This window comes from Centroberyx gerrardi, chromosome 16 (assembly GCF_048128805.1).
Source record: "Centroberyx gerrardi isolate f3 chromosome 16, fCenGer3.hap1.cur.20231027, whole genome shotgun sequence".
NCBI classification, from domain to species: domain Eukaryota; kingdom Metazoa; phylum Chordata; class Actinopteri; order Beryciformes; family Berycidae; genus Centroberyx; species Centroberyx gerrardi.
Genome location: NC_136012.1, coordinates 24,364,742 through 24,387,247, shown reverse-complemented (window position 1 = coordinate 24,387,247; position 22,506 = coordinate 24,364,742). Strand labels below are relative to the sequence as shown.

Here is a 22,506-nt window from a genome sequence, read left to right as displayed (position 1 = left end):
AAAGTGAAAAAGAACGCACATGAGACCTGCAGTATGGAGAAGAGTGAGAGGGAGAGATGGAAAAACAGCTACCTTGGCTTTTGAATATGAGACAGATCGCTGCAGGGACTTGCTTAATAACAATAAAATGGATGTCTCTAAATATAAATGTGGTGAAACGGCACAATGATTGAGTAGCATTAGGAAAGTGTGAAGCACCTCTGGAGGGTTCGTAAAGCTTTAGTCTTCCTAAACACAAGAAAATGGATTAAGTTGTCATTGCCTTCGCTGCGTGTAAATAGTTCTCTCTGATATCCGCTGTTAAATAGCAACTAATTTGCGCTGGTTTTAAATTGAATTCACCATTATGGACAAAAGACAGACCAAATCATGCATCAGCAGATCAAAGACGAGCGCTCGGTCTTGATTTCGGTGTGCTGTTCTTTGTTTCTTGAGCTTCCAGCGGCAGCATCCGTCCGATGGAGAGCACTCCCAACAAGGTGTCCCGGCAGAGACCCAGAGCCGGTGCTGAAAGACACATCTCACGCTCAAACTTCACTTGGTCTCAAGCTAACCCCCGTCCCCACCCCCGTTCATTTATCTTCCCAGGGACTTTAAGGTTTGCTCTCAAGCATATTAATGAATGCCAGTTGTTCCTGTGCTTCACAATCATGAACTTCATATTTGGCCACAGATCAATCAATTGCAAAAGGCTTTTGTAGGAGCCAATTACATCCGTTGGCTGATCAATCTTTTTTTTTTCCCTCCCTGTTTTCTTTTGTATTGACTGTTTGGTAATGGATTAAGGAGTCCACCTTTAAGCAGTTATCACGTTGTTTTTATTTGATGAAGGGGTCCAGCGAGGGCGAGGCTCAGGCACAGAGATACAGGCCTGTGGTACATTATTCGATCAGGATTCATAAAACCATATGAAAGTTAAAGTTATTCAGCAAAGTCATTACTGCCTGGAAAAAATACTAAAACGTGATGTATGATATCGCCTTCCAATCAGACTGTATGCACTATTCATCATTAAATGCACAGCTTATGTTATCAAAATGAACCAAATAGATCTGATGAAGCCAAAGGGAGACGTATCCTCAAGTTTACGGACGCAGGCTTGTTTATTGGGAGGCTAATCTCTCTCGACAGAATCTGCTTTGTCGAATTGGGTGAGGAAGGCACTTAGAAGTGGATTCAACAGGAAAACACGCTGGCTTTGTTCTGGTAAACCTCTCAAAACCAGTTGGAAGGCACGCAACATTGCTAATAAATACCTTAACCAGAGACGTTGCACCATCTCTGTTTAAACACTGAAATTGAAACTGGAAAGTTGCGACAGAAGTTGGTTGAAAATGTCAGCTGTGAACTGCATGTTTACCTTCTCTCTGTTGCTGTATGCCGGACTGAAACAGAAAGCGACACACGCCGGAAACGGAAAGGGAAATGGAAATGTATGCCTACCTGGCCGAGCATCTGGGCAGGTGTAAGTGAAGGAATAACACTCTCCCATCCCTTAATGGCTTCTGTTGAGAAGCCCTTGAGCAAAGCATTTCACCATTTGCCCAGATCAGCCTGCCTCACTTTTTAGTGTCTCTTACTGTTTATTGTTTCTTATTGTTTTTCTAATTGTGTCGGTTGTGTTGTTGTCTGGTCCTGACTGCAGCCCGCTGAAGCCTTGACTTGACTTCTGACTTCAGTGGCCCACAGTAGAAGACTGTGCTTGAACTGGGCAGCTCCCAGAGGTGAATGCATGCACTTGTATGAAAGTGAAGCAGGGAATCGCTTAAAAAGAGCATATGTCTTCGGCAAAACCTTCCCCTGCATAAATAAAGGTTAAATAAATGTCTACATGGGAAAATTACAATTACAGTACAGTAACACGCACAGTTGGAAATGTGCTGATTCAACAATAACCCGGAAAGGCCTGAAGTGCAGACATGCCAAAGAGAGGTTAAGTGGGCCTTTTCAGTCTGTGTCGTTTCAGAATGCTTTAATGGCGAGCCCACAATAACAACAGTAACACTGTCACAGACACTCGCCTCTTTTATAGCGTTCGCCCGGGCCCCTCGAAGGATTGATGCGTCACCATAGCAACACTGACCCTTAAAGACTCATTGCAACCTGAGCCCAGCGCCAGATTTATGGGTGTTTTCAGCTTGTTACAGCAGATTTATCTTCACAATAAAAAAGAACAACAATCTGCAGAAATCATTAAGGGGAGTCTGCTGGAAACTCTGGGTTAAGGCGGAGGTGCGCCAAAAGCAGCTGAAATATAATGTTGATATGATAAAGTACAAACAGTTGGAAGTTAAGCAAAACCCTCTTGAAAAGCGCTTTTGCTTGTGTCTCCCAACAACTGAATGTCCTCACATAATATGGCTGTTTGCAGTGAGAAATAGTCCTGAAAACAAAGAGATGATAGTGGTGTAAAGCACTAGGGATGAAAAAACTTCTCACACTGTTTTTCTGTAAGACTTTTTTGTCACCTTGGAGCTTTTTGTGTATTGCATGTCTCTTATTTTTGTTGTTGTTTTGCCAACTTTTTCAGTGATCTACAGGGTCCTCTCTGCTTCTGATGTTACACTATATGTGATGAAAAATGGCATGAGAAAATCTTTGGCTGTATCAAGCTGATATGGCAGCCACACCTGATTCGGCACCATTAAGTTCTGGGAAGAGCAGTTTATAGTTTAATACTTCATTTTGGGAGGATTAGCGTCCTCATTATCATTCGCTGAATCACTCTTGTATCTCCCTCAGATATGATGAGGCAAAGATATTCAAAACCCCCGAGGGCAGCTCACGATGTTACTCAAGACTTCTCCAGGTATTCAAATGGAAGTTGGTGAGGAATGGTCTGCAGTCGAAGATGAAGTCATTAGCATAGCGCACTGATGAAGACGGATGACGCTGGGAAATGTGGCGACGAGGAGCTGGAAGGGGAGACAGAGAGAGCGGGAGGGAGGGAGGGAGGGAGGGAGGGAGCGAGGCGGTGGCGGCCGGACTCTGGTATTTTAAGCAGGACATCTTCATTCCCTCCTGCCGACGTGAGCGATCCTCTTCCATTCGCCACGGTAGGAAGCGGCGTGACCCTGCGGGGGCAGTCCGGCTCGCTGGCCCTCCTCCAGGGCAGCCAGCAGTGCATCCCTTAAGCAGGCTTGACCGACTTGCAGTCACACACTCTGCGGTCAAGCCCTGGGCAGAGGGATTTGAGATGTGACAGCATAATCAATTTCCATGATTCATGATCACCCCAAAGGAGGACGCGCTGAGCGACTGGGCAGCTGAAAGAGGAGAGGAGAGGAGAGCAAAGGGGGGAATGCTGACAACAGAGTTAAGTCCACAGCCATGTACAGCAATAGAGACTCTCCGCTCCTGGCTGTGGCACTCCTGTTTCTTAGATCTTCCAGAATACATAATAGTAATGTGAGACTTTATTGATCCCTGTAGGGAAATTCTCTTTTTGCTTAACGCCCTCCAGAGCCAAGTTAGAGCACAGGGTCAGCTACAGTACAGAAAAATAAAGGTGTGAACTGGAACCGAAAACGGTTCTTCGGAGTGAAGCCATAGAACCTTTCAAGAATTCTTAGTTCTTCTTAATTCTTAGTTACTGGATGGTGGGTGATGACATAAATGTGGAAAATAACCAAACCCATCCGTAGTATATATTGCGCAAATGAGGCTATACAAGGGCAGATAAACAAAAACACAATGCAGGTGTCTAAGCAAAGGAGAGCAGAAATGGTTCTCTAAAGAACCTTGGTCTGAAAGGTTCTTTGTGGAACCAGAAATGTTTCCTCTATGACATCACTCCGAAGAACCATTTCTGCTTCCAGTTCACACCTTTATTTTTCTGTGTGTACAGTACAGAACAGCAGAACCTGGAGCTGGTAGGGATTCAGGTCCGGATTCACTGAGAATGTATTACAAGAGAAATCTCTGTCTGGGTCTGATGTCTGATGTCTGTCAGCAAGTTTTAAAGTTTTTACACTTATAAAGGATCTTATATGCAATTTGGGGGAGTTTGTGTTGTGAAGTGTTAGTGAATTTGGTCTAGCTTACAAATAATTATATGGGATGTACATATAATTTTCTTATGCATGACCACAACAGACAAAAAGAGGCTTTATTTTTTGACCAGCACAATAGATATCCACCAACCATATTGCACATGGTTAGTGAATAGCAAGGCATCCTGTTTTGGTAATTTTGGTGATATAGCGTGTGCTCTTCCCTGCACAAACCTTTAATGAGTCTGGGGCTCAGTGTCACTTCAGCAGGGCAGATGCTTGCTGACACGGACACTTGAACCCAGGTCTCCCAGTTCAAAGGTCAACTCCCTGCTTACTACACCCGTCTGCTCCCAGTATAGGCTCACTGGAATATCTGTTAACTCTAACTTGGCTGATGTCACTGACTGCTCCATTCCTTACTGTTGGTTGCTTGCAATGCTGGAAATCGAGGGTTTTTAATTTATCCTGCTGTTGCACTTGTTTTATGTTGCGATGGGTAAGCGCATCAGCTAAATGCCTCAAATGAAAGTGTAAAATGTTTGTGTTGCCCTACAGTTTACTTACTGAATTTTGCATTATTGGTTGCAGGCTTGGTCAAATTGAAAATAATTTTTGGCATTTGTTTTAACCGGATTTGAGGACCAGATGTGTGGGGTTTTCTGTTGAGGACAATTCAGTAAGTGCCATGACGTTTAGAAATTACCATAATTGTCTGACAGCTAATCTGCATGTTTGCTTGTGCCTGATAAATTTGTCTCCTCTAATAAACACTTTTGCAGATAATCAGCCATATTGGGAGGTCCTATTCTATTCTAAAAATCTAGGGTGAAGGGTAAAGTAGTGAAAGTGTACATTTGTCATCCTTATACATGTAGAATATTAAGTTAAAAGGTTATTTAATCCACTTTAGAAACAGTAACTTGGATAGTGTTATCATCTTCAACCATGATTAGCCATCATGTCACTATAATATAAGATAATATAATATATGTTTTTCCCTTTAAAGATGGTTATGGAAAAACGAGCATTCACCTATATTTCAAATGTAGCTGTAATCTGATCACTGTTTTCAGTAACTGTAGTTTTCCAGTAGCTATTATTAAAATATTCATTTTGCAGTTACCAATTTTTTATAATCCGATTGGTGCACCGCCATTAAATGTTTTGTAACTGTATCTATTTCATGTAAACTATTACTGACGATTAATGTCTTTGTTTTAATAGTATCTTAACTTAATATCTTTAAATCTATCTATCTATCTATCTATCTATCTATCTGACCAGTTGTGAAGGATGCTGTTAAGTCTGCCAAAAAAATGCTAACTGGAAGCATGTAAAAAAAAAAAAAAAAGAGCACAGCCGGGCTTGGCATTCAGTCAAATCGGACCAAGTTTTTATTCCATGTGTGGTAAAAGCCAGACATCTGAGTAAAGGACATAGTTGCCGTGAACCGTGTTATCCTTGTAAAACTCTGGGTTTATATTTTTTGCCTTGGGAAACTGTTAGATTCCTGTCAGAAGAATTGAATTCTGGAAGGGAGGGAAAAAAAGTCTGCTAAATCCTGACAAATCCATCAAATCCCAATGTGGGAAATGCCTGACATCTCAGATTACATACAAAATAAATACAGATACTGTTCATTTGGGGTTTTTTTTTCCCTGAGAATATGTGCATTTTGCTTGCAAACGCATTTAATTTATTTCTCATATTCTATTCTAACAAGTACATATCGAAGTTATTAATAATATATACACAATATGACGCATGATGTCATCTAATACAGCATTTTTTCAGTATTGTGCCGTTTCCATTCGTCATCTACAGTTCACTGATAACCCAAGGCCGTCTTGTGCTAAAGGCCCGCTGAGTCTCCTGCCTTCCAGATAGCACTTGTTCACGTCTGCAACCCCTGAATGACTCTAACAGCTGAAAATCTGTGCAGATGTGGAACTTTGTCGCTACGCTATAATGTCACAGACTCGTAAACGCTGTCTTGAGCAGGGGAAATTGAATCTAAAAGAGTCACTCCCTACAGCATTCCCGACGGATTTCATCCCTTGACCCCTCCAACCCCGAGAATACCTCAACGATCAGAAAAGGGCTGGGACTCAAAATAAAATAATTTCTACACTCTAAAGGAATTTGCTAAACATGTCACTGATGTTTCATTCCTGGGATCCCTCGTGCTTTGATAGTTTATTGTATGGCTCTGTTTGGCTCTGTCTGTCTCTGTTGTGGGAAAAGTAATCTGTAAATTTTGTTGTTTTTCTTTTTCTTATTTGACCTAAAAGTTTATGTGGTCATTTATGTGTTGAGTGAGTCATGACTGCTGCAACCTGTTAAAAATCCATTGTACAATTTGTAAAATACGATGAAAAAATAAGCCCTTACAGGTCTGTTTTTGTCCATATTTTATACTGGAAGCAAATTTCATGGAGCTCCTTAATATTCATACATGACATATACTAGCACGGTTTAGTAAAAGCACAACTATGACATCTTATATTCATTCAACTTCATACTTCTTTTCATTTATCGTTATTTGCTTCACAGTCTTTAATGTCAGCTGGCCTAAAGGTAAGAGAGACTGTCGCGTAACGGAAAGGTCACAGGCTCGATTCCTGAAACAGCCAATCTGTGACCATCAACAGCCACATATCCTGTCAAAGCGTCCTTGAGCAAGGCGCAGATTGGAGTTCCTAATACAAATATTTCAGAGGCAGAGCTGCTCGGGAGGCAGAAATAATCTCATTAGTTGAGGTAAACCTCAGTGGGCGGAGCCAAAGAACTACAGTTTTTCTGGCTCCAACACTCCAAGTAACATTAGACTGAAGTCCATTGGAAAAGTAGTTCTAGTCTTGTATATTTATTTTTATTTTTATTTTATAGTTCTTTAGCTAGTTAGCCTAGCTGACCTTCCAAGTTCAAACTAGCCATACTAGCCTGTAGCTATCTAGGTAAGCTAGTTAGCTAGCTGCTGACCTTCCAACATCATGAATGCCATGGTCATGAATGAATAAAAAAAGAAGTCACTGCCATTTATGTTTTTTATTTATATTTTGACCAAAGTTACTTTGCATGTCCTAGCATGTCCAAATGAAGGCTTTTAGATTTTGTATTAATGGCCGAGTGCCTTGGACTTTATTTTGATTGACTCAATCTTTTACAAAGGACAATATAATCTTTTACAAGGTAGCGCCACTCCTTTTTCTTCAGTTGAGGTTGATCTTACCTGATTTTTCCAAAGAGCAACTCCAGATGTTAATCCTACAATATCAGACCAAAGCAGCGCTTCACTTTCCCCGTTTTCTTTCCTTCTTTGCCATTCAAGTTTGCTAGTTAGCTAACTTGCACTCCAAAACACTGTGGCTCTTTGACTCTGTCCATCGAGGTTTAACTCAACCAATGACATTATTTCTGCCTCCAGAGCAGCTCTGCCTCCAAGAAAAAAAGTCCCATCTGCGAGAAACACACTGAACCCTCACATGCTCACTCCCAGTACGGCTAAATGCCTAAAAAAATATAAAACGTCAAGTCGTAAATAAGAGGCTGGTTACTCTGCCTCGTCTCATGTTGAGCTCCTTCCTGGTTTGTTTGTCCAGCTCTCAAGGTCATGGTCCCTGGCCCATTAGCAGACCACAACTACCCCGTGTGCTATACATGGAAAGAGTTGGTAGTGGGGGTTGTGGAGGGGGGGGGGGGGGGGGTTACAACTCAGGGTTGATATGTCTGTCCCTCAAAGGCCAGCAGGAGAGTGGCCTATCCCGCCCAGACGCCCGCTGACCCCTGTGGAGACAGTCCCGCGTCAAGTTGCTGCCGGGTCTCTTTGAAAACACTTCGGCCCTGCTTGAGTGATTGGCCATATGGGCGACAGTGCCATCCAGGAACCCCCCACTGTGCCAGGCATGGGGTGTGGGAGGCATGAGTGGGAAGTGTGGCAACCCCCCCTCCCATCCCAAAACCCCCACTCCAGTCATCTTTCCTATAATACATCCTAAGTATATGTACTCAAATAACTACATGTTCTAATTTACAGTATATTACACTATACTAAGATATGAGTTTGGCTACCCCCTTCACACACACACATACACACACACATTCAATATACACACACACACACACACGTGCACATGGTTCCCCACCACACACTCAGCTGCTCATTTGTTCCTTGTTAGTTTCCTGATTATCACGTTGAACAATTTAATGGTTTTCTCAGTGGGTGAGAGGCTTGGAAGTGTGATATGTGTGTGTACGTGTGTGTGTGTTTTCGGTGGATGTACAGTAAATAAATAAAATGTTAAATGAGTGTATGTAATGCATGTATGTTCCCATGTTGTATCTTTACTTCACACAGAGCCCATCCTGACTATACACAAACCACACAGGCAAATATAATTAGAAAAAGACAGTCAGTTCTGATACCAAATCGAGCTTGCCTTAATGTGATGGACCATAATTTACTGTTTATAATTTTAATGAGCACAAGGATTTGGCACTCATCTGATTTGCAATAAATTAGCAAAGAAAACAGGAGAGCACAGTTCCTGTCCTGTCATTTTTTTTTTTTTTTTTGAGCTTGTGAAATGCATGTCTTGCCTAGGTGACCCTGCTGAACATACCAAAACACACAGAGTAAAAAGTGGAGACAGATGTAACGGGCAAGGCATGTGTGACGTCAGGCAAGCATTTTTGCAAGCGTAAGTCGTAATGAACCACACACACAAATATACACACACACACACACACACACACACACACACATACACACACAAACAACCATGCATACATACACATTCGCATGCAGACACACACACATACATACAGTACATACCCACTCTCACATATACATATACACAGACATACATAAACACGCTCCCCGCTGCAGCTAATTACACACAATCTTACATATTAGTGTGAAAAACCTTGTAATTCAAATTTTGGTGATTTTTATGTTTTCACGTCAATTGAAGGATTACATGCTCCTCTATTGATTGATAAAATTCTCCGACCCTCTTGGACTTATAAAACCTTTTCAAAACCATCTAATGTCCAAAATTGCGTTGTCATCAAGCTAAAAACAAGGCTGTTTTTCTTAGGCATTTAGTGACAGTGACGATGTGCGCTTTTAGACTTATAATTTATTATTATTTATGAGTCTGCAACACAGCGGGTGAATCTCTTCATGACATCTCTCAGTGACATTTACAACACAAAACACAACACCTGTAAAATGAATCTGCTGGCCTTGTTTAATGGCACCTTTTTTTAGCACGTTGTCTCCACACTCCAGAACAATGTTATGTAATCACGATACAACACAATAAACACTGTTGCTAAATGTGGTAACAGATTAAATAATGTTACATGAGGACAAATGACGTTGCGTTACACATAATCTGCCGTTGCCACAGGGGTTCTGGATTTTTCCATGAGGTCCACACCACAGGTTTATTCACTTCAAACATCAAAACACTGCACCTGCAGGACATCAAGCCGCATATCTATACAAATTGAAGCATCATGACTCTTTAAAATATAAAACTCCGGGCGGGCCAAATGGCCTGCAGTACCAATAACGGCTGGAAAGTGAAATATGTTGGCCTCTCTTAAGTGGGATTTTTATTGATTTATTTAGACCTGATAACAAGAGTCGTAAAGCCATTTTGAGGAGCCCCCCCCCCACCCCACCTCGCCCCCCCCCTCACCCTGCCACCCCTCCTGCGCTGTCAGACCTCAGGTTCAAAACACTTACTGCTGCTGCTTCTGCTCTAGCAGCAGTGGAAACCTTTCGCTGGAGTTGTAAATCTCCTTGCCAGATATTTTCTTTGATTTCTTTTTTCCCCTCTTCCACCTCCCTCCCCATATCCCTCACTCTGTTTCTTTTGCACACCCGTGTGCAAACCCTCAAAAGGCTCATTTGGCGGTATTGAAGAGACAGGGGGGTTAAAATGAGGAAAGCTAAAGTAATTTCACGTTTACGGGTGCAAATTTGTGCACATTTTGTTTCAGTTAAATGTTGCGGCCGCACACTTGTCTCGATGAAAGGCGGGGAATCCCCTTGGAATTTGGCGTTTCCAGTCCATATGCTTTGTTTCACATGGCTCTGCTTTTTTATTATTTTACCAGGCCATCTGGTCTTGGCCTAAGTCACTCCCAGGTCAAACAGTACTTTCACTTAACGTCAACAAAAGAACATTTTTTCTGGTGGAGGAGTGAAGTGCAAGGAACAGTTCAAAATATAAAACGGTGTGATAACAGATATGCATAAGCTAATAATCCTGTATGTTATCAAGTCTCCAACTGGGTTAAGCCTTCTTTTCAGTCTTACAGTATGAGGTCGTCTAAATGTTACACACATGCATTTTTTATCTGCTGTTTAAATAATGTATGTCCTTGACTTACAGAAAGAATCAAAATAAATTGAAATAAAATGTTAACAAGTGCAACAATCACCACCCTCTCTACCCAAAAAAAGAACAAAAACAAAATCATTAGCTAGAAATCAAAGCACTGGTTACTTTACCCTCTGTAGCCTGGTTTGGCTCCATTAACACTTAAGTCTGTTTTACCCACATGCAGCTATCAACAATCTCACACAAGTAATAAAGTAACTAACACACTCTTAGCATGACTTTATTTTCTTGCTATATCACGCTAAGTACCAGTTCATGTGATCGTGATCTGGTTTCAGCTGTTTGTGTTTGGCTCTCGCTCACTGGAGGAGTTCATGTTGTCGCCTCATTGCTGCTGCGCCGCGACCGTCTGATTGTGCCACTCTTTACGAGGAGGAAAGTGTACCGATCGAGGGGTCCGGCTGACCCGAGGACCACATGCGACCCTTGTTTGCTCAGCCAACTGCACCCCTACCAAGGCAACAGTAACATGAAACACTTAACAGCAGCCTGACAAAGGTCATAAATGAAGTCAAGGTGTTAAACAGGTGCGGGAAAGGGAGGGAGTGGGAGGAATAAAAACGAGCAAAGGGAGGATTAAGAAGAAGGGGGAATGAAGAGGAGGAAGAGAACCCTTTATATACGTTTCACCGGACAAACTTCGACCTCTCACTCCTAGACGGACGGTGTTGTAATAAATTGACGGTTGTTAAGGGTCTGGACACCTCTTGGCACCCACTTCAAAAGAACTCCAAGGTTCTGCCTGTTAGCTTCAGATTTGGCATGGAGGACGGACGGGTTGTGATCCAATTGCTGTTTCATGCCTCCACATCTGGCTGGCAGCACCTTGGCTGAAATTGAGACTTTGTGTCTCCTGAAGTTTTCTTGTGACATCTTTATGAACGCTTGCTGTTACCCATCCCAGCACCCACCGGCGTTCTAGCCATATCCCACGCCATAAACCCCACAACCCACGCCCCCCAACCGTCCCCCAATCGCCCCCCAACTCCCCGACCCCCGAGCTCCGGCTCTTCCCCGCGACGGTGAAACCTTAATGTGAAACATTTGGAGTGTCTTCCGATTCCAGGTCTCTGCGAAGGTGCTGCTAAGTGGAACCTTGCAAACTTGCTGGGCTTCTCGGGGCAGTGGTCGAGTCCATCCATCTTGAGAAAGCTGTGAAAGGGGGAGAGGAACAGGAACGGACCTGCACACCTTGTCTGCATTACTGCAGTCGAGGCCTTTTATGTTGCTCTCCTATCGATGAATCTATCTCGCCTATGCCGATTTATTGGTTGGCCTGGAAGTGCCCCCCCGGAGCCTCCCACCCCCTGAAGCTCTCTCTTTCCAGCACAAGTCCAGAGGAGAAGAAAAGAGAGAATGGTTTGCAGCTTTTCAAAGCCCTGACCTGTGCAATCACCCCCATTGTCACCGTCTCTCCAAAATGGCCCTGGCATGGAAACAGTGCTTATTGTAGGCCCCGAACAGGTGCAGAGTCAAAACCGTGAGCCAGAGAAGATACATAAATTACACGGCAGGCCACATCACACAGCACTGTTGCCGTGTTAATCTGCCAAGAGCTTTGAAGGCCAGGACAAAGACTTATGAATTTGCCCTGGGAAGAAGAAAAAAAGGCTTCCTCCTGGACTCAACTGCCACCATCAAAAGGTTATGATTTTCTGGCCGTGCTGCAAAGCTGAGACTCGTCATAATTTTCACCTAAAAAGTTGATCATAAACATAACCCTAACCTTAACCTCAATGGAGACCTTTGGCGGAATCCTAACTTTAAATTGAGATCAAAAAAAGTATGTTTTTGTGATTAGCAATTTTTGAAGATAAAGTGATTTTTTTGGTTGAACTGTCAAACATGGACGTTGCCAAGACCATAGAAGTTATCCTAAAGGCCTATTCACATCTACAACAATAACTATAAAGACAACTACAAACTATAACTATACATTGTTGCTCACACATTCACACTACAACGATATCTGTGATCAGTTCCTTAGCAAATGAAGCTTCACTGCAGTGAGCTACCAAATCTTTCTTAGAACTGTCTTAGAAATTTGGTTGGTTTAATTTTTGTTTTTGTTGTTGTTGTCTCTACATTCAAAAAATCACTCTGAGATTGAACCAAAAATATAGATATAGTCAGCATTTTGGATGTTTTTATAGTTATTGTTTTAGTGGGAACACAGACAGAATGTTTTAAATCTTTTTTATAGTTATAGTTATGTTCATAGTTACCATTCTAGATGTGAATGAGCCTTAAAACTAGACTAAGCAACACGTTGTAAAATGTCCTGCAAAAGTGAGAAAAAGTATGAGTTAAAGCCAAGTAGGTGTGATCCACATTCCCTGGTTTCAAACTACATAACACCTTGAATTCTCCCTTGTACATGTAATCACCTAAAGTTTTTGTCAACCACTTATGCATCAGGGTTTTCCATTCACCTTGAAAGGCGCGAAACCTCTGTGGGCATATAAATGGGCAAACATTTGGTAGAGTCTTTTACCCGAGGTGTGTCACAGTACCATGCGTGCATACATTTTAACAAGCGAGCTAAGTGGGAATCAAACTTCCAACCCTGGCAGTGTTAGTGCCGTACTCTTCCCAGTGAACTACAAAGGACCAGAATAATTTTTGGCATTGACAAAACAATGCTTTGTTTTATACAGTAATCTACAGTATAAGGCCTGCATGTGCTACTGACCTACTGTACAGTAGATGAGGAAAGTGAATAATTAATGTTATTCCCTCCATCAACAGCAACCATTGTTGTGCCCTTGAACAAAGTGCTAAACCCCCATCTACTACAATGGAGCTGCTCCTTGGCCAACAACTACAATACAGTGGTTGTACTGGGCAGCTTCCAAGTGTAAGTGTGAAGCAGGATGCAGAAGAGGATGCATGCTCAGCAAACCATCACTGGGTTTTTTCTTTTTTTTTTAAGACATACAACAGCTGTTAGTGGGTATGTTGTTATATGCAATATAACAGATAACCAGTAAAAAATACCTCTCAGCAGGCTTTACTTTATGGAAAATCTAGATGCAGTAGTGTGAGTTACACTACACATTGTGTAATATGTTTCCACACTAAACACACAAATGACTGCCATGGGAAATTTCTTCAAAAATGAAAAAATGAAATGTAATCTCAAGATCAATGAGAACAAAAAAGCAAAGTTAAATGCCATACACTCATTTTGGTTAACGTGGAACAATAGCGCTGAGATTGCAATGACCGTTCACTCAAAACCGCAAGGGCGACTTTTCCTCTGCTTTACTTGAAGTGAAAGTATACATGGTCATTTACGTGTTGCAGTGGTTTTATGACCCCTGGACCCTTGAAACCTGTTTGATCCCCACTGTATAATTTAAAAAAACAAACAGGCATCAGAGAGAAAACAGGCATTCTTTTGTTCAGTCCTCAACTTTTACCAATACACAGGATGTGATATAACAATCCTCAGTGCCAAAATGCAGGGCGACCATACAGAAGCCCAATTCAGATGTTAAATGGATGATGTACTAACCCACCAATGGTGGTTTCTGGCTGCACCATCATAAATCTACAGGACCATTCAGACAAGCAGCACCATTCACTAACCGCCTAATTTAAATGTTACAGGGTTGAGTGTGTGTGTGCAGCTCTGTCTCTGGGGTTATCAAGTGGTCTCCTCCCATCACAGATGTTTGGTTGAATCAGGTTGAATTAGGCCCACAACACCTCCAGAAGGCTCAACAGGACGTTCTGGCATCCCAGAAATCACTGCGCAACATACATTTAAATACATTTAAAATCACATAGCCTACACTACCGACACGAAAAATCTGCCTTTTGCAGATATGTGATTTTTACCTGGCAGCAGCAAAATATGCATCCTGTGTAGAGGCTTTACAGCTGTGTCAAAAATCTCCTATCAACCACGTCTGGTGCCATCATGGAGGTCCATCGGAGAACTGGCTGTACGCAAATTATGTATGTAATCTAACTATATAACTGGGAAAGAAAAGATATGTGGAAAAGACTGATAAATTAACTGAGTTAAATTAAGCAATGTTATAAGTAAGATTGAACAGTCTGATAAGTTTTGTTTCCAAATTTAGGTTACTGTGACACAAGAAGCCATTTTGGTCCTAGTCTCTGCTCCAAGCATCAGCATAGTTAATCTAGCAAAGCCAAACAGATGATTTTTGCTTTGTTAACCAGCTAACTAGCCAGCAGGCTAATTTAGCAAAGCAACCAACCACTGCTAACACTAGCTTCCACTAGATACGTTAGCTAATGTGCAATTCAGATGTGTTAACAACAGGACGGTGATAGTTAGCTAACCAGATACTCTGGTTACTAGCGAACAAGCTCACATTATCTAAACACAGAATTGTTCAGATGTTTCAGCGGCGAAATGATCAGTTCCCAGTCCAAAAAGCAGCACAGAAATTAACCGTGTCTGTTCAGCTCTGTTGAGACGGCCAAGTCGTTTAGAAATGCAATCAGCTGTTCGCAGCTATTGTTGCCCGAGAGGCGAGGACCTCCAATACGGCGTTATGTCACCTGAAATCTCTATGCTGCAGGACTTTCATCTATTTGTGGTACCAACAGCAGACAGGATGTGTCAGAGACATAAGGGGAGGGTTGTGTTTGGCCGTGGCGTGGCAGGACAGCCGGGGGGTGGGGGTGGGGGGGTGGGGGGGGCTGACGTGTGACAGACAGGCTCATTGTGGAGCTGCAGGAGCCGGGCCCGGGCTCCCGGTGGCGTCCCTCTCGGCGAGGCCTGTCACTGCGGGACAATGGATTCAGGCCCGCCGCAAGAAGACAGATCCTCTTCCAGCGGCCCGCGCGAGTCCTTGGGGCGTGGTGCCATCGCCCCGGGGCACCGAGCACCTGACAGTCAAATACACAGCCGTGATGATAGGCTGTCGCAGCCAGGGAGGCAGGCTGGAGCATTTACAAGCACATGTCTACCCATACACACACACACACACACACACACACACACACGGAAATGCATGTGCACATACATTCAAACACACACATGCACACACACACATACAAATTCTCGCATGCACACACATTTCATTTTATTTCTGTCGATGCAGAGCGCAGACACTACAGCCGAGAGGCAGAGGAAGGAACAGAGAAAGGGAATGTGTATGTGAGAGAAAGAGAGGGAGAGTGAGAGACAGAGAAAGAAAGAAACAGAGAGAGAGAGAGTGAGAGAGAGAGAGACAGAGGAAGAAAGAAAGAGAGAGAGAGAGTGAGAGAGAGAGAGACAGAGGAAGAAAGAAAGAGAGAGAGTGAGAGAGAGAGACCAAGGAAGAAAGGAACAGAGAGAGAGAGAGAGACAGAAAAAGAAAGAAACAGAGAGAGACAGAGAAAGAAAGAAACAGAGTGAGAGAGAGAGACCGAGGAAGAAAGACACAGAGAGAGAGTGAGAAAGAGAGACCGAGGAAGAAAGAAACAGAGAGAAAGAGTGTGTGTGAGAGAGAGAGAGAGAGAGACCGAGGAAGAAAGAAACAGAGAGAAAGAGTGTGTGTGAGAGAGAGAGAGAGAGAGACCGAGGAAGAAAGGAACAGAGAGAGAGACAGAGAAAGAAAGAAACAGAGAGAGAGACAGAGAAAGAAAGAAATAGAGAGAGAGAGAGACCATGGAAGAAAGACACAGAGAGAGTGAGAGAGAGAGAGAGAGACCGAAGAAGAAAGGAACAGAGAGAGAGACAGAGAAAGAAAGAAACAGAGAGAGAGACAGAGAAAGAAAGAAATAGAGAGAGAGAGAGACCATGGAAGAAAGACACAGAGAGAGTGAGAGACAGAGAGAGAGAGAGAGACCGAAGAAGAAAGAAACAGAGAGAGAGTGAGAGACAGAGAGAGAGAGAGAGACCGAGGAAGACAGAAACAGAGACAGAGAGAGAGAGAGAGACCGAGGAAGACAGAAACAGAGAGAGAGAGAGAGAGAGGGAGAGTAAAAGCAGAGGGGCGGCTGGGGGCATTCCCTTTGGCTTTGACAGGAGAAATAAATCATCGCAATTATGGGCCAGCCCAAGTAAACGGGGACAGGTCAGCCTTATCATTCCCAAGTTCAAGGTGTTTCCTGCTCGTCCCGGGCCAGCCGGGCCGTGCCAGCAGACCCAGGACCAGTGACAAGAGGTCTAAATGTGCCCTCGACGCTCATGAAACTGACATGAGCAGAGCCAAGAGCTGAGGTTCCTCACATCCCAGCAAACACTTTGACGGTGAATAGATGTTGAAACGGGACCTAAAACTCTTTCTGATATCAGTTCAAATCAGTTTCCAAAGCCGTTTGCTGTAAATATGGAATTTCTGTTTTGCAATAATATCATATTTTGGAAAATTTTGCCTGCGTTTGGGTTGATGTTGAACGTGGCTTCTTCCTGCATGTCGCTGTCCGTTAAATAAAGTTAATCTTTTGAACGTTCACTAGACACTAGGCTTTTAGTGTGTGTGTGTGTGTGTGTGTGTGTGAGAGAGAGAGAGAGAGAGAGAGAGAGAGAAAGATATGTAGAGTATGTACAGTATCATTGTGTGTGTGAAAGAGAGAGAGTGAGGAAGAGAGAGTATATACAGTTTCTGCGTGTCAATGTGTGTGTGTGTGTGTGTGTGTGTGTGTGTTTAAGTGTGTGTGTGTGTGTATATGTGGGAGGTGAGCTGGTGCCTAGCCAATGTCTGTAACTACTTCAGCGGTCAACACAGACTGAAATTTAAATAGACGACATTCTTCTCCAACAAAATCAGCTCCTCCTTTGACTCCTGAGTGCCAGACTGTGTGTGTGTGTGTGTGTGTGCGTGTGTGTGTGTGTGTGTGTAACCTCAGAAACACCGCTAACGTGCAGCCATCTCTTTAATCCTTTGTTTCTTTACCTCTTTCTCTCCCTCTTTCGCCGAGACCATCTGACTATTTTGCTTTTATCCCTTTTCATTCTTGTGTTTTCCCCCCTTTTTTTTTTTTTTTTTCCTCTTGTGGGTGCGAGTAAGGGAGCGCAGGACAGGGGGAAATTGGTGTAATGAATTTAGGGCGCTCATGCTTGCTGAGGCGAGCCTCCCTTGGCTGCTCGTAGCCATTAATCTTCCGCACTCTGTCAGAGCAAAATGTGCCCACAATAGGCAAAGGGGGAGCTCAAATTGACTACCAATTACGCGCCTGTGAATAAAGGATATGGAGAGAGGAGGGAGGGCACAATATGGTTCAGCAGTAACGTTTATTTTAACCCTGCGAGCGGCGCAGGAGCGTAAAGGCCTGGAGATAGAGTGTCTGTGTGCGTAGGTGTGTGTGTGTGTGTGTGTGTGTGTGTCCGCTCAAGGGTGAAGACTCTTTCTTGGGTCCCTGCTCGTTTATCCGAGGACCGAGTGGTTCACGCCACCACGGGGTGTAATGGGCGGCGGCAGGGACTTTTTTATTTTTTATATAAATCTCACGGATGGTAATCATGCCAGATCTCTCCGCTTCCCTTTACTTTTAAAGAGAGCATGTTGGCCTGCTGTTTCAGTGTTTTTATCAGTGTTTTAAATCATTTAACACACCCAAAATAATAGATGAGTGTGTTAGTGTTAGTTAATTTTACTGTTATCCAACAGAGTCAGTGGTAGGAAAAAAAAAAAACAGGATGAAACACGCTTGTATCAATAGAGACTGAAGCCAAAAAAGCCTGAGTTTGGAGATTAAAAAAGGCACAGTGAGCTTTGTTTTACTCTGTTATCAAAGAAATAACATTTTAGCATTTCCTTTATTTTTTAGCATAAAACATAAAGCATATAGTATAATCTAAAGCACATAATATATGTAACATATACAATATAAATGTGCATTATGAAACTCAAAGTACCTTGACTGGCCTTGACACGAGTTCATCTTTTTTCTAATTCACCTGTATAGGTTTGGCGTAGATGACACAGCCTATTACTTTGCTTTATTCTGACTAGTGATATACTGTTTATATATATAAACGCCTTTTGTGCAGGGGCTATGAAAATGTTTTTACAGTCCTGAAGTGTTGCATAACACTTTCGGAACAATGAATGTAGGCTTTAAAGACACCTATAATAACACTGCAGCGAGCCGAGCCAAGATATTGAAATGCAGCCATACTTCTTTAGGGAAATTCTATTGTTATTATGATTGCGGCCCTGATGGTTGTGATTATTTGAGGGCTGTGTTTATTGTATTATCCGCAAGAACATGACAAGAACTAATAAGTTCCTTAATCGTATCTGATTTCATTCAGGCCTAATTTTGCTATCGGAGACATGGGCCAGTTTGGTTGGAAACCAACTCCCACTTAATAAGGCCATTACACGAAGGGTGTGCTCAGCATGTGCCTGAAAAAACCTGACTGCACTTTGGAAGATAAATCAAACGCTATAATGAAGTTTGACTTTCAGGATTAGGGAATTTAGACCCAAGCCTCTCTGAAGTTATGCACAGTGTATAATTCCAAGGAAAACCTTCACAGCTAAAATAATAGGTTTCAAAGCTGTTTGCTGGTGGAGCGGCAGTCTCACAGCGTTTTGTGAATTTACACCGTCCCCACTGACGGTGTAAAAAATGGCTGGAATGAAGCTGAGCGCGTGCAAAGCATGTTTGGAATGTACTGTTTTCCATTAGAAGAAGAACAAGCCTGTTTTTATTGTCTTGGGTAGTTCTGCCTACTGTATTAAAGCAGCTGGTATTCATGTTTTCTTAACTTGTTCAGCAAGTCTAGCTGTTTCTTTTTTTATTCCTTTTGTTAAAGTAGTTACGCTGACAGTCTTGAGATTCATCATCACAAGCAGAAGTGATTATCTGACAATCATGATGGGAATTTTGCTGAGGAAAACAGTTTTTGGCCTCCATTACTGATAAAAATACCAAATGAAAAGACTGATGAAATGGACACAGACAGATGTACAGACAGAGACACTGACAAGCAGCAGGCAAACATGCAGATACACCAAACATGGAATAAACGCCAAGGCCCATATGTGTTTTTTTTTCTACATGCTTTGACACTTAAAGTGGAAATCCTCAAAGTCCTTGTTTTTTTGTTTTTTTTTCTGTTATTTTATCTTGTCTCCATCTGTGCTGCTAAGCGCTCACTGCTGTGGTGTTTCTGCACTGCTCTTCCCAGAGATCGCCTGTCAATCAAACAGTGTGTGGGCGGAGCTTGGATTTTCTGTGGCTAAAGTTTGAGTTTCTGTAGGTGGCGCTCTTTTCTCTGTCTGTTCAGCCATGGTGGCTATCGCTGCTCATGCTAACTACCCAGTTCTTCTTCTTCTGTTTATTACAAACAAACCAGGAAGGATTTTTTCCAGGAAAGTCCCACCAGACACCGAGTGTTTAGAACAGACAATGGAAAAACTTTCATGAACTGGATATAGGTTGAATCACTGTTGTGTCACATTAATCAGCGAAAGAGTAGCAAAACAGACATTTATGTATATGAAAATGTCGCAGATTATCACTTATTACATTTTTTGGCAGACATAAATCCTTCCCAAATACTCGATAGATAGATATAAACATATATACTCTAGTATCTGGCTCGGTCAGCAGCGTGGCAGAGGGCGTCCCGGCCTGTCGGGGGGGCAGATGGACGATGTTGTTGTGGCGGGATGAAAGAGGCATGAAGGAGGCAAGAGTCAGCCAACTGGTCAGGGTCATGGAGGGGTTGTGGAGTCCGCTTGAAAGAGAAAGGTAGGGCAACTCAAGAAGTAAACAACAGGAATGTTACACACACACACACACACACACACACACACACACACACACACACACACACAGCCCTAACACAAACATTATTAACAAAACAAACACACTAATCGACAAGACAAGCGGAGCGTCATTGAGAAAATTCCTTCATTCCTTCAGTTTTTCTTTCTTTCTTGCTGAGTGACAGCAAAGACTAATGCAAGGAAAACAAAGGTTTTATTTGTGATAAAGTAATGTTTTTTATGTATTTATCCAGGATAGATTCAATATACACAGGTCATTTTCTTCTCTAGTGCACAAAATGATGTGGGATGATTAGGATACCTGCTCATTTAGACCGCATTCCTCCAATGATTGGCTGTATATACATTTTTTTAAATACCTGCATAATTGAAATATTACTGCCTCTGCAACAGACACATTTCCGTACACGTTTGTAGTTCTGGCAAAGACCCCAGCACCATCTATCGAGTTAAGTTTTCTTCTAATTGATATTGTCACAGTGTTTTCCTTCTCACTGAGGCTTTCTCGTCCATTTAGAGATGCAGGTTTGTGACTGGAAGGTTTCCACTTTGAATCCCTGCAGCGCCTGGGAAAACCCGGGCAGGGAAAGTCTCTTATCCCTCAGTAACTAGTGTTGAGATGCCCTTTAGCAAGGCACTTTGTTGAATGATAATACCCGTGCCCCTCCCCTTTACATTCTTCCTGGTTTCTCCGCACACAGTCGGCATAGTTGGAGATATCAGCGCTCGTTTTCCTCCCTTCAGAAGAAGACATTTTGCTGCCATTTATTCTTGTCCAGCATGAAAAACAACTTCCACAGAGTGAGAGAATCCATCACAGTAAACATGAAGCCTTTCGTTTTGGTTTTTTCATATCAGTGTGCGCATTCAGAGACACCTCTCATTGGACCAGAGAATATTTCAGGCTGTTTGATTGGATGAGTGAGGCCAGAGAGCTCGCTTTTCACATTGTAAACATAGTAAGTAGATGTAAGTGTATGTTACACTGTACTTACTGTCAATCACCTGACACCTACAGGAAGAAATGGAAGTCTCCTCTAAGAAATAATCCCTCAAAAACACATCACCTTACAAACTTTATTATCACATCTTTTTATTTAGGGCGTCTTTGTTAGCCGGGACAGCAGTTCATTTCAAGCTAGGTTAGACATTGTAAAGTTTGCACTTTAAAAAACGGCAAAAAAAAAAAGTAAATGTTAAAACATTGAATTACAGAATGCATTGCAAAATGACTGGAGAAATGTAAAGTAGACATAGACAGTAGTACATGGGCTGTAACTCTGGTATTTTCCCTTTAACTTGTCCAGTGGAGCTGCTCAGTCAGCAGCAGTCAGAGCTCCCAGGTGTGAATTTCTGCAACTGATTATGAGTCAGAGCGGTGTTGAAAAAGATCATGTGTGCTCAAATACCGTCACAATGTTATCACTTTTACTCTTTCACTGATGCTTTATCACTCCACCAGGTCTGCTAATGTAGAGATGCAGTCACCACACAGGAGACATAATACATGCAGTGCAGAGGATTTTACATCTAAATGCATTAATTATGTGTTAAAGGGGCAGTAAGTAAGATTTTTACTGCCTTATAGCACAAAATGACCATAACATATCTGCAGGGGGGTTGATAGGATTAATGATCAGTACCAGTGACTCAACGATTGCTTTGCCAGGTGCTGAAATTTCTGGCTTTCAAAACTCACTTTCCTTCCTGAACAAAATCTCCCCATCTACTGAAATTTTAGATTTTGTCACAATGTTGTTGCTATTCCTCCTGGTCTCCGATAGAGGTCGATAAAAGACGAAGATAACTGAATACACCTTTAAGTCGCTCCATTACAGTACACGAATGTTACACCATCTGTCAGGATAGACTAAAACTAAGACTATGACTATATTTTTCTTTATTTGTGGACCATAAATGTTGCGTACACCGATCAAACAGCAGCACTAGGTCTGTTCCACCTCATATTATTTTACACTGTCACCCATCCAGGAGCAATTCATTTTTCTGTATGTGCTTTTTTCAACACATTCACACAGCGATACACCTGGGAGACGCCAAAGATACAACCGCTGTCTTCTTCTAGCAGCCGTTTCAGTTCGCCCCACTACTGAACCCGCTAAACACTACAACCCCAAAAAGCATTCAGATTAAGGTTACAGCTCCTCTCCTGCAGTCTGGAGCGGGGGGGGGGGGACACAATACCACCGCTGCTGGGAGAAAGTCTCACCGCTGTGTCGCTACGCCCTCTCGCACTGACAGAGGGAGAGGGAGACATCAATCTTTCACTAATTCCTTCAAGTGTGAAAGGGTCCTTGCGGTGTCAGCCAAAGGGGAAAGATGGTCCTGGCCAGCGGTATTGAATGAGGGGAGGGTGGAGAGGAG

At 42.7% G+C, this 22,506-nt stretch overlaps 1 protein-coding gene across 1 annotated transcript in view; it reads left to right on the top strand.

Moving 5' to 3' along the window:
- npm1b (nucleophosmin 1b) overlaps positions 1-4,124 on the top strand; it is a 210,671-nt gene extending 206,547 nt beyond the window's left edge. Inside the window, exon 12 of the transcript XR_011785250.2 lies at positions 4,106-4,124. The gene's annotated coding sequence lies outside the window, so the exon portion shown is untranslated. The remainder of the gene's footprint in view (positions 1-4,105) is intronic.
- Positions 4,125-22,506: the final 18,382 nt, after the last annotated feature.